Source organism: Podarcis liolepis (assembly GCF_965112155.1).
Source record: "Podarcis liolepis genome assembly, chromosome: 4".
Lineage (NCBI taxonomy): Eukaryota > Metazoa > Chordata > Lepidosauria > Squamata > Lacertidae > Podarcis > Podarcis liolepis.
The window spans coordinates 37,728,671-37,741,374 of NC_139558.1; the positions used below are offsets into that span (position 1 = coordinate 37,728,671).

The following is a 12,704-nucleotide window of genomic DNA, read 5'->3' on the forward strand; positions in this document are numbered from 1 at the left end:
TCCCTGTTCTCAGCACTCTCCTTGTTCTCAGGCTTCTACTGCAAATTGGCTCCTCCTCCCCCTTCCACATTCCTGCCTAATTACCTCCACCTGTCTCTCCACACTCTCCCCCTCTGTCAACAATGGAACACATCTGACGTGGTTGTTACTTTGTGTATGGAGGAGGGATGGGTATTCCACAGAAGAGGGGCAACAGCAGAAAATGCCTGTTTTCAGATCAATGCTCTGTGATATTATGAAGGGCCCAGTGCCCTGAGTAGAATTTTCCACAGATGATCTAAGTGATATTAAAGGTCTATGCATGAATTATTTTAGGTAACCTGGTCCCAAGTTGTTCAGGGTTTTTATGTTAACAAGAGTACTGTAAACCTGACTAGGTAGCTGGTTGGCAACCAATTCAGTTACCTCAGCACAGGTAAAATATGTGGACATCTCAGCAACCTGGCTGAAGCATTCTGCATCAGTTGCAGCTTCCAGATCAATTTCAAGGGAAGTCCCATAGAGCACATTGCAATTGAAAGGTTACCAGTATAAGGATCACAGTGAGCAAGTTATCTCTGTCCAGCAATGGCTGCAAAAGTCACATAGGGTGCTGTGTGGACATAAGGGTTAACCACGTTCCAAGGGAAGGTGTTGTGCTAGGTACCTCTAGCTAAGTACAATTTGTCTGATTCAGGACAGAAAACACGGTTGTCATGCATTACTCAGCTAGAATGCGGATAAGTTATGCAAAGGCAATATAGTCACATAGATAAGTGCTGGTTGTTCTGATTGGTTTTCCCTGAATTATCATACTCTAAATGCCAAGAGAATGCTCTTTTATGGCACAATCAAAACAAATTGGTGGCAGAGAAAGTAATTATACTTGGCAATCATAAACTGACATCCCCAGTATATTAATCAGTTAGCAAAGGTACATTTGGAAAATAGTATGGTAGAAGACCCTGCAATATTTTGAAGACTATTTTGGGCAGAGAACTTGGGGCACCATTTCAGCCAATTTGTCCTGAGGTGTGTGGATAAATTCTTCAACAGTTTCTCACAGTAAATAAGGTCAAAATTTACACTGACAGTGGAACGGCTTAGTTGTCCCCCACCCTCCATTGTTGTTGTTTTTTGTTTGGTTGGCTGCTGCAAATGTTTTGACATGCTGGCAATCATTTTCCATAAGCCACAAAGCCTGGTGTTCTTCTGGGGTATTGGGGGTGGGGGTGAAATTGTGGTCACCACAAAAAATGTTGCTGTATATTCAGCAAAGTGGCCTTTCGGGGATAGTGAGAAAAAGGAAGATATCAGAAACATTCTCAGGAAAAATAACCTCAGAGAAATTTGGGCTTAGCTCCAGGTTGGTTGGTAGGTTTCTGGGCCTGCTCATCGTGTGTTCTTACTCTTTGAGTTTCATTTGGCCTCATCATCATACAGATCGTGCTTCATAACTAACAGACCAGCCAGGATGTGGCATTTGTACAGAATTGCCTGCGATGGGGAGGTGGTGCCCAGTTGGCTCCTGCCTCCCTGCTTCTCAGTTGCTATGCTGTCATGTGCTTTGCAGCATGGGGGTGGGGGTGAGAATCGGTTGCGCAATTGTTAATCAGGTTCCTCAAAGCTTGGAAAGTCTTCTTATTGTTAGCTGTTATTGCTCCAATAATTTCTGGAATCCCAGCATGTTACTGGTCACAAAATGGCTGAAACACCATTTGTTAGGGTCATTTCCCTCTATGCTTTCCCACAGTCAAGCTGGAGGACAATTATTTCTGCCATCAACACAGAATTCAGGAGAACTGACAAGTTTGCTACTGGGGCCCCTAGGAGTGCAACTAATTCCTACAGACATTTGGATCATGAAAGTGACCACATGTGTTTATAGGTTGCCAACAGCAGGGTATCCAACTAACGGCGGTGTTCTTTGGACAACATGAACTCAAGCCAGGCTCAGATATGCCTAAAGAGTTAGCCACAATGTGTTTCCAGTGTTAATTAATTCCCAAATGAAATGTTTTGATATCCAGTAAAATAGGCCAGTAAAATAGGTTTTGATATCCAGTAAAATAGGCTTTCCAGACTCTGCACTGCACTTGATGGCATGTGGAGTGGCTTTCCCTTGCTATCTTCAATTATACATCTCATTGCTAGCACTGTATTTCATGGCAGAAACAACCTATATGTGGTATTTGATTTGACTTAAATGCATTAAATGAAAATTCAGTAATGTCTGTTAGCTGTAAGGAATTGTATTGCAACATTTGATAATAAAACCTACACATTCCCATTCCTGATGCTTCTTAGACAAGAGGGAGGGGAATGAAACCATCTAATCTCAGGGATAGTACTGTTCTAGGATCCATCTAGAATTTAGCATTTCCCAGAGGAGCTATGGCATACTTCTGGCAATTCCTTCACTGATAGAAAGGCAGGCTGGGGACCAAAGGTTTTTAATCAATATTGCAAAGCTGAATAGAGCTGAATAGAGAGTGTGCTTTTCATAAAAATAAATATTTTATTGGTGTGTTGCATTTACTTATTTAAAATTATTAAGAGGGTAGAGATATGTCTGAGCAGTCTGAAAAGGATATACCAAGAACTCTGGCCACAAGTTTCAATATAAGGAATAATTCCTACTCAAGAGTTGAAATGAAAAACGTGTATATTCTGCTAAGAATAACAGTTTGAAGCTAGTAGTAAATTTAAATACAACGTGTAAGTATGATAGTTTTAAGGTAATAGTAAATTTGGACACAACGTTTAAGTACAGAAATAATGTAGTTTCAAATATGCAGTGATATAGTACAAAGGTACATGAAATACCAGTGCACAATAATTGTTTTATACAAGTCTCAATGACAGTCAAAAAGAGTCCATATTATATAAAATCAGGATAAAGAATAAAGAATAAAGGATCAAATAGGGCCAAAACGGAGTATCTGGAGTGTGAATCAGATGTACGACTCAGTAGTGGTGACCAGGACAGGGCCCTGTTTCGGAGTAAACGCCTTCTTCAGCTTGGTTTTTTGAAGACTATAAATCTGTTGGAAATCTATATCTTTTAATTCTTTTATGTTTCTTTTTCGACATGCGTCTTAGATAATTGAATCCAAGTTTTCTTGCGTTTCTCTGTGCGTTTTCAGATTCACCAGGATCTGAAAATATGCACAACCTATGCAAACATAGGCAACTTTGATGATGAGAATGAGATGCCAATTATATGATTTATTTTTTAAAAAATGTAAATACAAACAGTTTGACTGTTATATTGCAAGAACACTGTGGAATGTTTTCTGCTGAAAAAGAAACTCTCTACCTTCCTGATTTACCAAACAGCTGTAACATTTTCTTTTAGGGCACCAATTAACATAATTGAGGTGGATTGCTTACATTTGGCATGGAAATAGACTGATGCAGTTATGTCTCATCAGTTAAAATCATTTTATTGCACTGCTTTGTTCCAGAAGCACTCAAAGTTTGGAGATCAAAAAACATTTTGTCATACATGATGTGACAAATCAATGTTTATGAACTTCTCTAAGTAAACTGAACAATTTTTAAATTACTCACATTATCCCCCCATCAAACATCATCGCCCTCAGTGAAGATAAACGTTATGAACATTTAACAATGTTGCGGGTGGGGAAGCCACAGCCTGCAAAGTTTTAATTCTTAAGTATTTGTCACAGTTTTATCAGTACCATTAAAACATGACTATATTCCACATTTCCCTTCCATCCCTAACATAAGTGATTTCCAACAACATTAAGGTCAACTTAGATAACCTGTTTGAGGATATACCTTAATTTAAGCCACCTTCACACCAAAAGAACAGTGATCAGTACTTCCAAAGTTATATAAACCATTTCTGCAGGACCCATCTGCTATGAATTATTGTGAACACTGGATGGTAGATTTTCCTTTCAATGCATAGAACCAAGTCTAGAAAGCCAATCCAGAGTAGAAAAGATATCCACATATGAAAGGCTGCTTCCACGCATCAAGGCATTTGCCTTCATGTATTTGCCTTAAAATTTCTTTGGACACTGAAAGAGGCAGCCACATTTATCTAGCAAATGCAGGACTCTATATACAGAAACTTAGTAAAGGTAAAGGGACCCCTGATCATTAGGTCCAGTCGTGGCTGACTCTAGGGTTGCGGCGCTCATCTCGCTTTATTGGCCAAGGGAGCTGGCATACAGCTTCCGGGTCATGTGGCCAGCATGACTAAGCCGCTTCTGGTGAACCAGAGCAGCGCACGGAAACACCGTTTACCTTTCCGCCGGAGCAGTACCTATTTATCTACTTGCACTTTGATGTGCTTTCAAACTGCTAGGTTGGCAGAAGCAGGGACCGAGCAATGGAAGCTCACCCCATCGCAGGGATTCAAACCGCTGACCTTCTGATTGGTAAGTTCTTTGCCTATAATGGATTCATTGTGACAGTCACCATCACCAACCAGTTTCATAACACTGTCTTTAGTGATTAGAATTTTCTGTCACTATTACTATGTGCTCCACGTGCCCACAAATGAAATGGGCTACTGTAAAGTCTCTGAGTAACAGAGATACACTAAACTATAGAGATATTAGAAATCTGGGTGCATAGACCATCAGAGAAATTTGAATTAAATTTCTAGAGTTTTGAGAGGATACTTGGATAGATCCTAAAACCAGTCTTTGCTCATGGAAAGATAACCCTCCACTCACAAAAGGGATTTGCTGTTTATGGGAGTGTACTGTTGCTGATGGAAATAGCTGTTCCATGAGTGGAAGAGCATGTTTGGATCCAACCTTCCCCAATCCATCATCTCCTTAAAAAACAAGCAAACAAAATATTATTATGTGTAATGTGGCTTTACCTTAGCAGAAAATTCTTTCATTCATTCATTCAAATCACACCACCATTTTTGCCAATTACCATATTGACTTAAGCCTTTCACCACCTCATGGAAAGCTTTTTCTGAGAGTGGGGAGCAGGGTTCTTCTGGAAGTGATATCTGGCAGTGGGAGCCACTGTAGATAGGAGGGGTTGTCCACCCAAAAGCAGCTTGTGGAAGTGATTTTCACCAAGGCAATGTCACCATAAAGGACAACCCAATAGTGTTAAAAGCACCGGTAAATATTTCAAACTGCTTCATATACCAACTGGGGGAAACTCCAGATGTTGCCAAACTACAGCTTTCATCACCCAGGTATCAGAGCCAATAGTCAAGCATGGTGAGAGCCATGAGAGTAATACTTATAATCACACCCTAAGATAGACCAATCTTATGATCACCATAGGGGGCAAATGAAAAAAAAAGTATAATAATGCCTTGTCTGAAGACCACCTAGTGAGCTTGTGGGTAAGATGAGATTTGACTCACAGATTTCACCATTCATACATTATACCAGCACTCCATAATTCTAGTTTTTATAAGCCCACCCAGCCTCATCTTTGCCTTGAAAAAGATTATTATCTTACATAGCTTACAAGTAATTCATGAGCCTACACACTCTTGATAGGGCAGGTTCTCTTTGGCAGCCGTTAATTTATAATTTAAGGAACCACAACCAAGTATATTCTATGTCTAAGCAACAGCATTCAATTAATAGTTGTAATTTGCCCTGATGCCCTCATTTATTATTGCTGCTGCTTCTTTTTTTGAAAAAAGAAGTTCAGAGTTGTATCCTGGTCTCACTGACCCACCGTAAATTTTTAAATGCACAATTCAGCTTGTTTTGCTCTCTTTTCTGCTTAGATCAGTTCATTTCACGCTCACAGCCTCTGAGCCACTGCATCTATTAATGGAAGCCCTGTCACTAGCAATAATAGCAGCTATGTCTCAGAACATATCACCCCCATCTGTGTCACCAATATATAGACCTATCAAAATCAAAAGCTTTACTCACAGCCACCATAATAATACACTAATACCAAATGTTCTCATGGGCATTATTTTTTGTTTGTTTGAGCTTAGCTAAACAAGGAATAGGACTACCTCAATTTTCTTTTATTGCACAGTATCATAAAAACAATAAAATGATAACAACAACAAAACCATTGGAAAAGAGGAGGAGAAAATAAGGGGGGGACACACACAATATCTTGACCTTTTTCATCCTTTAGATAAAACAACCTAAAAACTTCAGAGAAGGAACTAGTCCACAATGAGATCAAGGGCCTGAATTATATAGTGGTTTAATCTACAATCCTACACTACTTCCATGGAATGTCCAGTTCAACGGTGTTGCACTGCAGCATCTATGACCAGATACTATAGTCATTGAAATAGTGCCTTACAAAAACCATATGAGAAAGAATCAAAGACATAATCTCTGATATAAAAAGTTCAGAGCCAAGTAGAGGATTTTGAGTAAAGTTTCTTTTATTATATTACAGAGTAAGTGTAAATAACCAAAGGGAAATGTTGCCAGACATATAGTATGCATGATTATTTACACACACACCCCCAAAAATCAGAAATCCCCTAACATCTCTATACCATGATCCTGCCACTCTCAGCACCATCCAGAGGCGCTTTTTACCAAATCAAAGAGGTAGAATATTCAGTTATGTCTCATGTGCTTTGACTCCTGAATAAGTGAAAATGATTAAAATGTTAACTGGGTTTTAGGGAGGACTACTATAAAAATGCTTACCAACAGCGTTGCAGCTTTAGAAGCCTTCAAATTCTATCTGTGTGAGGTAGCATGATGCCATTTTAGATGTTAACACATTTTTCCCCTGTCGGAAACAGAAAGAGGTAGAGACTGCCCTTCAGTAAAAGAAATGACAACACGCCATCTTAAATTAATATACCCACACTACTTTTTCTCCATTTTAAAAAACTTTCTATGAAGGTCAAGGTGTCTCCAAATGTTATTTATCAAGGACTCAATCATGATCATGCTTTTTAATTTCATTTCACTCTTCCTTTCTCTCAGAATACCTGGACCTTAAGAGAACCTGTAGTCCTCCCACCATTCCTGCCATTGCCCATGCTAGTTGATGCTGATGGAAGTTGAGTTTAACAGGTTCCTTGCTCTACAGCATTTTGTGTAAGGCATGCATGCTATAAGCATGCAGGCATATGGTTTCTAAGCCAAAGTGATTTCCTTGTAATCATACATAATATTCTGTTCCTAACTTCCAGGTTGTTTTTTAATCCTCGGAAGACAGTATGCCTGAAGCTCTTGGTTCTTATATCCTATGTGCTTTAAGGTTCCCAGTGTAGATTATTCAAGCCGCATAGCCCAAAGCAGATCTATAGACAGTAACAAATTAAACTGTTATATGTAGTTTAAACTTATGTTTATTCAAGCAATGTTTGTCTGAAGAGACGCATTAGACATACATAACTTGAGACAGTGTGACAACTTACTTTGTCATTGTTTTATATTATTTCTGCTTTTTCTGAACTCTTCTTGATCATCAGCTTGTAATTTTTAAGCTTTCTGACTTTTATTTAATCTGCACATCCCTACTTAACCAAATTGACCTTTGCTGACCATTTGCAGTACTTATTTAGACTTAATCTGCGTGAGTTTCAATTGCTCTCTTCTTAACAATCTCAACATGATAAGCATACATAAGAAGGATACATATGCACAAAGAAAATTTCTATGTCAAGTGACAAAGTGGGGTTGAATTCTCATATTCTAAAAATTGTACAAAATACTAAAAAGTAGAAGAGATTTATTGTCCATTTTACATTTTTGAAGGAAACCAATGAAATTGATTAGCACACTATGCTTAACCAAACCAATGGGCCAGTTCATACATCAATCATAGTTTAATCAATCAGGGCTTATTAAATGAGAATCAGGCAAACATACTCTCTCTCACTTGTTCCCCCTTTCTTTTATGTGCCAGCTTCAACTCTGCTGCCTTGCTTTCTTGAAATTACAGTTATATTCAAACCAGGAAACTGTGCTCTAATCTTGGGTTGCCAACTAACAAAGGAAACTAGGATCTGAATTACTGAGGCTATAAATATGAAACATTTAGTAGCTCACTTATATGTTGAAGGCAACAGGCCCCAATCCAAAGCACACAGAGCTGTGTCCACAAGTGGAAACAGACTAGATTTTCTCCTCAGTTATTAAATTGGGATAAGATTTAAGTAATCTAAGTCAACGACAAGGTCAGTGAAATTTATTTTATGTATTTAGCTGTTAAATAAATAAAATAAATTGCAGGAGCATTTGACTTAAGCTATCCAAACCTCCACTATGGAAAGCTAGTTTGCCACAATGTTATCTTCTTTTTTGTACATAGTTATCCCAGTTATCTCTGAGGAATAAAAATCCTATATGATCCAAGTTAAAAAATTTCTAACCAGCTTCCCACGTCTAAAGATGTTGAGCTAGTTTCTGCAAGTGCCCTTGAGATCCACATAAACAGCCAAACACAACCCAAATACACTAATATGGGGTTGTGGTTTTTTGTTTTGTTTTGTTTTCACTAAATATTAGCCTGTTCTTTCAGAGGCCTATTTGAGAAGTCACATCAATGACAATAAAACAACCAGAAAAATCCTTTCCATGTAGCTAGACTTCACTACTTTGGACAGCTCCCTACCCCACACGATTGATTATATTGTTTTAGCCAGCAATATAAAAATGTAACTAAAAAACACAGCAGATCAATAGTAAAGACAAAATAAAAGGTTACTAAAAACAACAATAATTTAGCAAGAATAAATTAACAACCAATACCCTATTACCTTGCAGATTAATCCAATAACAAGCCATTATCTTCAGTTTTTATAGTTGATGAATATTGAAATAGATGCAATTAGCCTAATCACAGCAAATGCTAAAATATTACAACTAACTAACACACAAACACACAGCAGTATTTGTTGGCTTACAAATGTTCAGGCGATCTACATGAGTTACAAGTCAGAACCAAACAGTTTTAAGTCCTCCTGCCTTAACTCCTTAACTAGAGCAACTAATCATTAGTGGGTCAATTTTGTCATAAAATAAGCATATCCCAAACTTTAACTAAATACCACATGTAGTTAGTATGTTACTATACTTTCCTACAGTTAGCAAAACAAAAAAGAGGAAAATTTGTACATCTACAAGCAAGTATTGTAAGATTATTTAATAAAAGATCCTCTGGGTTTCTCCTATTCTGGGACAGATAATATAAAATTATTAAAGTAGCTTTCAAAACTGTTATGGATACCCTTCATTCTTTTAGAAGTTTCTTAGTGAAATTTCCAGCACTGTAGGACAGATTTGTGGTGTTGATTGCTCAGTGCTTAACCTGAACCTGGTTTCTGCCACAGTTTCTTCCTTTTTTGATTAATTTGGGAAGATAGGCACTTAAGTGGCAGAGCCCAAAACTGCAGATGAATTAAGGAGTATCACCTGTAATAGCTAAACAAGTATCAGAAGCAAGTTGACAGGATTAGCTCGTGACTCCTCTGAGCACACACAATTGTTGTTTCAACAACCTGAAGATCAATTGATACCATAACAATTCAAAGCAACGGTATCCACAACAAAACTAATTTAAGGGAAAGCACCTTAGATTTTTCACATATTTTTCCTTCGGATCAATATAGCTTGACTGGCAGATCAAGGACCTTATAAGCCGGAAGTGTAATGTTGGTTCAGCACGGAGAAACGCACTGCAGATGAATCGTGACTTTGAGATTTAAGATTTGGTGCTAAGCTAATGTTTAAGATAAAAGCATAGCTCTGAGTTGTTCCCCTGTTCAGGGGTGGGTTGGGGGACAATTTCTGCTAACTCCCCCTTCCACATGCAATCTTTTGGCAGTGTTTTATTTAATATAATTTGAATTCTATGGAATACAAATTGTAATACAGTAAAATGCAATATAAGAAATATACGAAACATTAAACATACAATTAAAAACCATGGTATCTAGCACACTGTATTACAATTGCTACCACAGGGAGAAAAAAAATACATGACCCATCAAGACTATTGGCAATTTTCAAGTGGTTTGAGAACCAGTGATTACACAATGGGAAATGGGAAATCCACCTTAGCCGGATTAAGAGGTTTGGATAAAAAAAAAAAGGACAGGGCTATAGGGAATGGGAAAGCAGTTCAAAGAGCATAAACCTTTTGCATATATGTAGTTCCTTAATAAATCATTTTATATCTACAGTGACCAGCTCCTCATTACAGAGAAAATGAAAAAGAAATATAAGGGATGGGAAACTGTGGCAAAAAGATGGAATGTCTCAAGGCCCCAGGAAAGCTGAAACTCATTGGCAATGCAGCAGAATACTGGGGGGGGGGGGGCAGAAATTCATTATCTATATAAAAGCCAGAGAAAGCAAGTTTCTCATAGGCATCTGGTTGGCCACTGTGAGAGCAGGATCTTGGGCTAGATTGGCTACTGGCCTAATCCAGCAGGGCTCTTCTTATGTTCTCAATGGGTGGAAAAGATGTTCCTGGAGAGAGAGAGAGAGAGAGAGAGAGAGAGAGAGAGAGAGAGAGACATATACCATAGCACCATAGGATGCCATTAAGCTGGTAGGAACAGGCTAATTTTCAGTAGTTCTAAACAAATTTAAGTGGCACCTCAGGGCCCAACAAGAAGAGAAACAAATAGAATTCCTTACGAACCTTAAACTGGTGGGCCAGCCATGAAACTTTGAGGCCCTAGGTCACTAATTAAGTATTTGATAGTGTTGGGACTTTCAGACTGTAAACTTTAAAAATATATAACTCCTGGGAGACCATGATCTGATTTCAGAAACGATAATCAACTTGAATGATTTACTTTTATAGTAGAGAGCAGAATGCAAGATTTAAGAGGGAATGAATTCCAAATGTTTCAATTGAAGCAGTAAGTGCAGGTGGAGGCCCAAAGTCACCCAAGCATGGCAGGGTCAGGCTTTTGCAGAAGGAGCATTCCCAGAGGAAAGGAATTTAGAAGAATGTGACCACCACACATCTCTGGATACAGAGTCCATAAAGATAAGTGAACACAGTGTGGAGGCAGTCACAGATCTAGAAAGTGTCCAGCCATAGGTAAGTGTTGCAATGTATACAGAAAATGAAACTGTAGCAAAAGCAGGCTACCAACAGGAAGAATTCTACATCTGTACCTTGGTATCAACAGACCAGAGAAATAGACAATTCCCTTAGAAACAATGGGACTGGAGTGCAATACAAGTTGGATATTAGAGCCAAGGCAAATGTGATCTCGGATGTAGTTTCTCAAAATGTCCTTCAAGAGAGAGAGAGAAAAAATGTGAGGAAAAACCTGTGAGGGTTATAACCAAAAATGTAAGACTGAGAACTTACAATGAGACAGTAATTCCACACAGAGCTATCTGTGAGTTGGAGATGATATGCCAAGATCAGGGGTCATTTTATTTGTGGCAGTATATGGAAACATAGAACCAGTGCTGGGGCTATAAACATGCCTTGCTCTGGGACTAATTAGAAGACTGCCATGGTAAGCCAAGTGAACACAAAACTGATTTTTTTAAAAAAGATTTTGAGGGTATATGTAAGATAGACAGTGTATAAAATCCAAATAATAGAGCCAAATAACCCCTTGCAAAGTTCTTTGGCTTTTTAATATGTTACCTCAAAGAAACATTACCAGACCAAGGGCTACAGAGAGCTCCATAGAGGGCATCAACCATCAAAAGCATGCCTCCTCTCCAAGACAGAATATTAACATTATGGTTTCTAGGCATAGTTAACTTTGTAGGTAGATCAAAATCCAAACTGAAAACACTTTAGTGAGAAACTCTTTAACAGAAGACTTACAACCACTATGGACTCCTGTGTTACCATCAAGATAACTCAGAGTTCTTGTTCATTACTTATTGCTGTTCTGAAAGAATAGGGAAGAGGCAATAGAAGTATTAAGCAGAATAGAAAGGCTACTGTTCATGGACCTCTGCTTTACAATGGTGACTTGGACAACCTAAAGGAGGGAGTGTTCATGTCAAGGGCATCCTACAAGGTGAGTTTTGGAAACCTGACCCCAACACTATATATCACTAATTTTTACTTGACACCTAAAAGCAAGCAAGAATGTAGCCAAACTTCCTTCCATCAGAATGCACTTCTATACATAGCTGTCAACTTTTCCCTTTTTAAAAGGGAAATTCCTTTATTCCGAATAGGATTCCTCGCAAGAAAAGGGGACAGTTGACAGCTATGCTTCTATAACTGTGGTGATACCGTTGAGAAAGCTGTTGTATAGCCTGCAGAATGGGATAGAGATTGCTACTGAGCCCATGGCAAGCTAGCTATAAACAGGGAACCAGAAAATCTACATCATCCAAGCCCTTTTCCTGTGGCTAACATGCAGTATGTGTCTATGTATGTGAGTGAGTGAACACGTCCTTAAAATGACATAGATAGGGAAACAAATCAAACCATCTTTGGTGAAGAAGTGTAGATTTGTATCTTTGACTTCAAAAGGGTACAGGAATCCCCAAAGGGACTTCAGTTTGATCCTAAGAATGGCTGCAGAAGCAGATAAATGTCTAAGAAAGGATGTTCCAACAGATGCACCGGAACTACCACTGCAAAGCATAACACTGTACCAGTGCTGCAAGGTTATCATGTCAGTACTACAGAAAGATGTGCCAGCACAATAATTTTGAATCAGAATGCTACCAAAGTTATTTAAACAAATGACATTCCAGTAATAAGGCCCTCCCATGCATGCCCATGTTCCTTTAACTGAAATTCTTAAGGACATCCAGGGACTTGAACACAGC

The 12,704-nt window shown here is 38.5% G+C and overlaps 1 protein-coding gene across 6 annotated transcripts in view; it reads right to left on the reverse strand.

The window, feature by feature from the left end:
- The window catches only part of NLGN4X (neuroligin 4 X-linked), a 155,199-nt gene that overhangs the window by 125,381 nt on the left and 17,114 nt on the right, over positions 1-12,704 (reverse strand). For 2 of the 6 annotated variants that reach the window (XM_083501867.1, XM_083501870.1), the window contains exon 2: positions 6,627-6,711. The exons of the other annotated variants lie outside the window; for them this stretch is intronic. The gene's annotated coding sequence lies outside the window, so the exon portion shown is untranslated. The remainder of the gene's footprint in view (positions 1-6,626; positions 6,712-12,704) is intronic. 6 annotated transcript variants of the gene reach the window in all.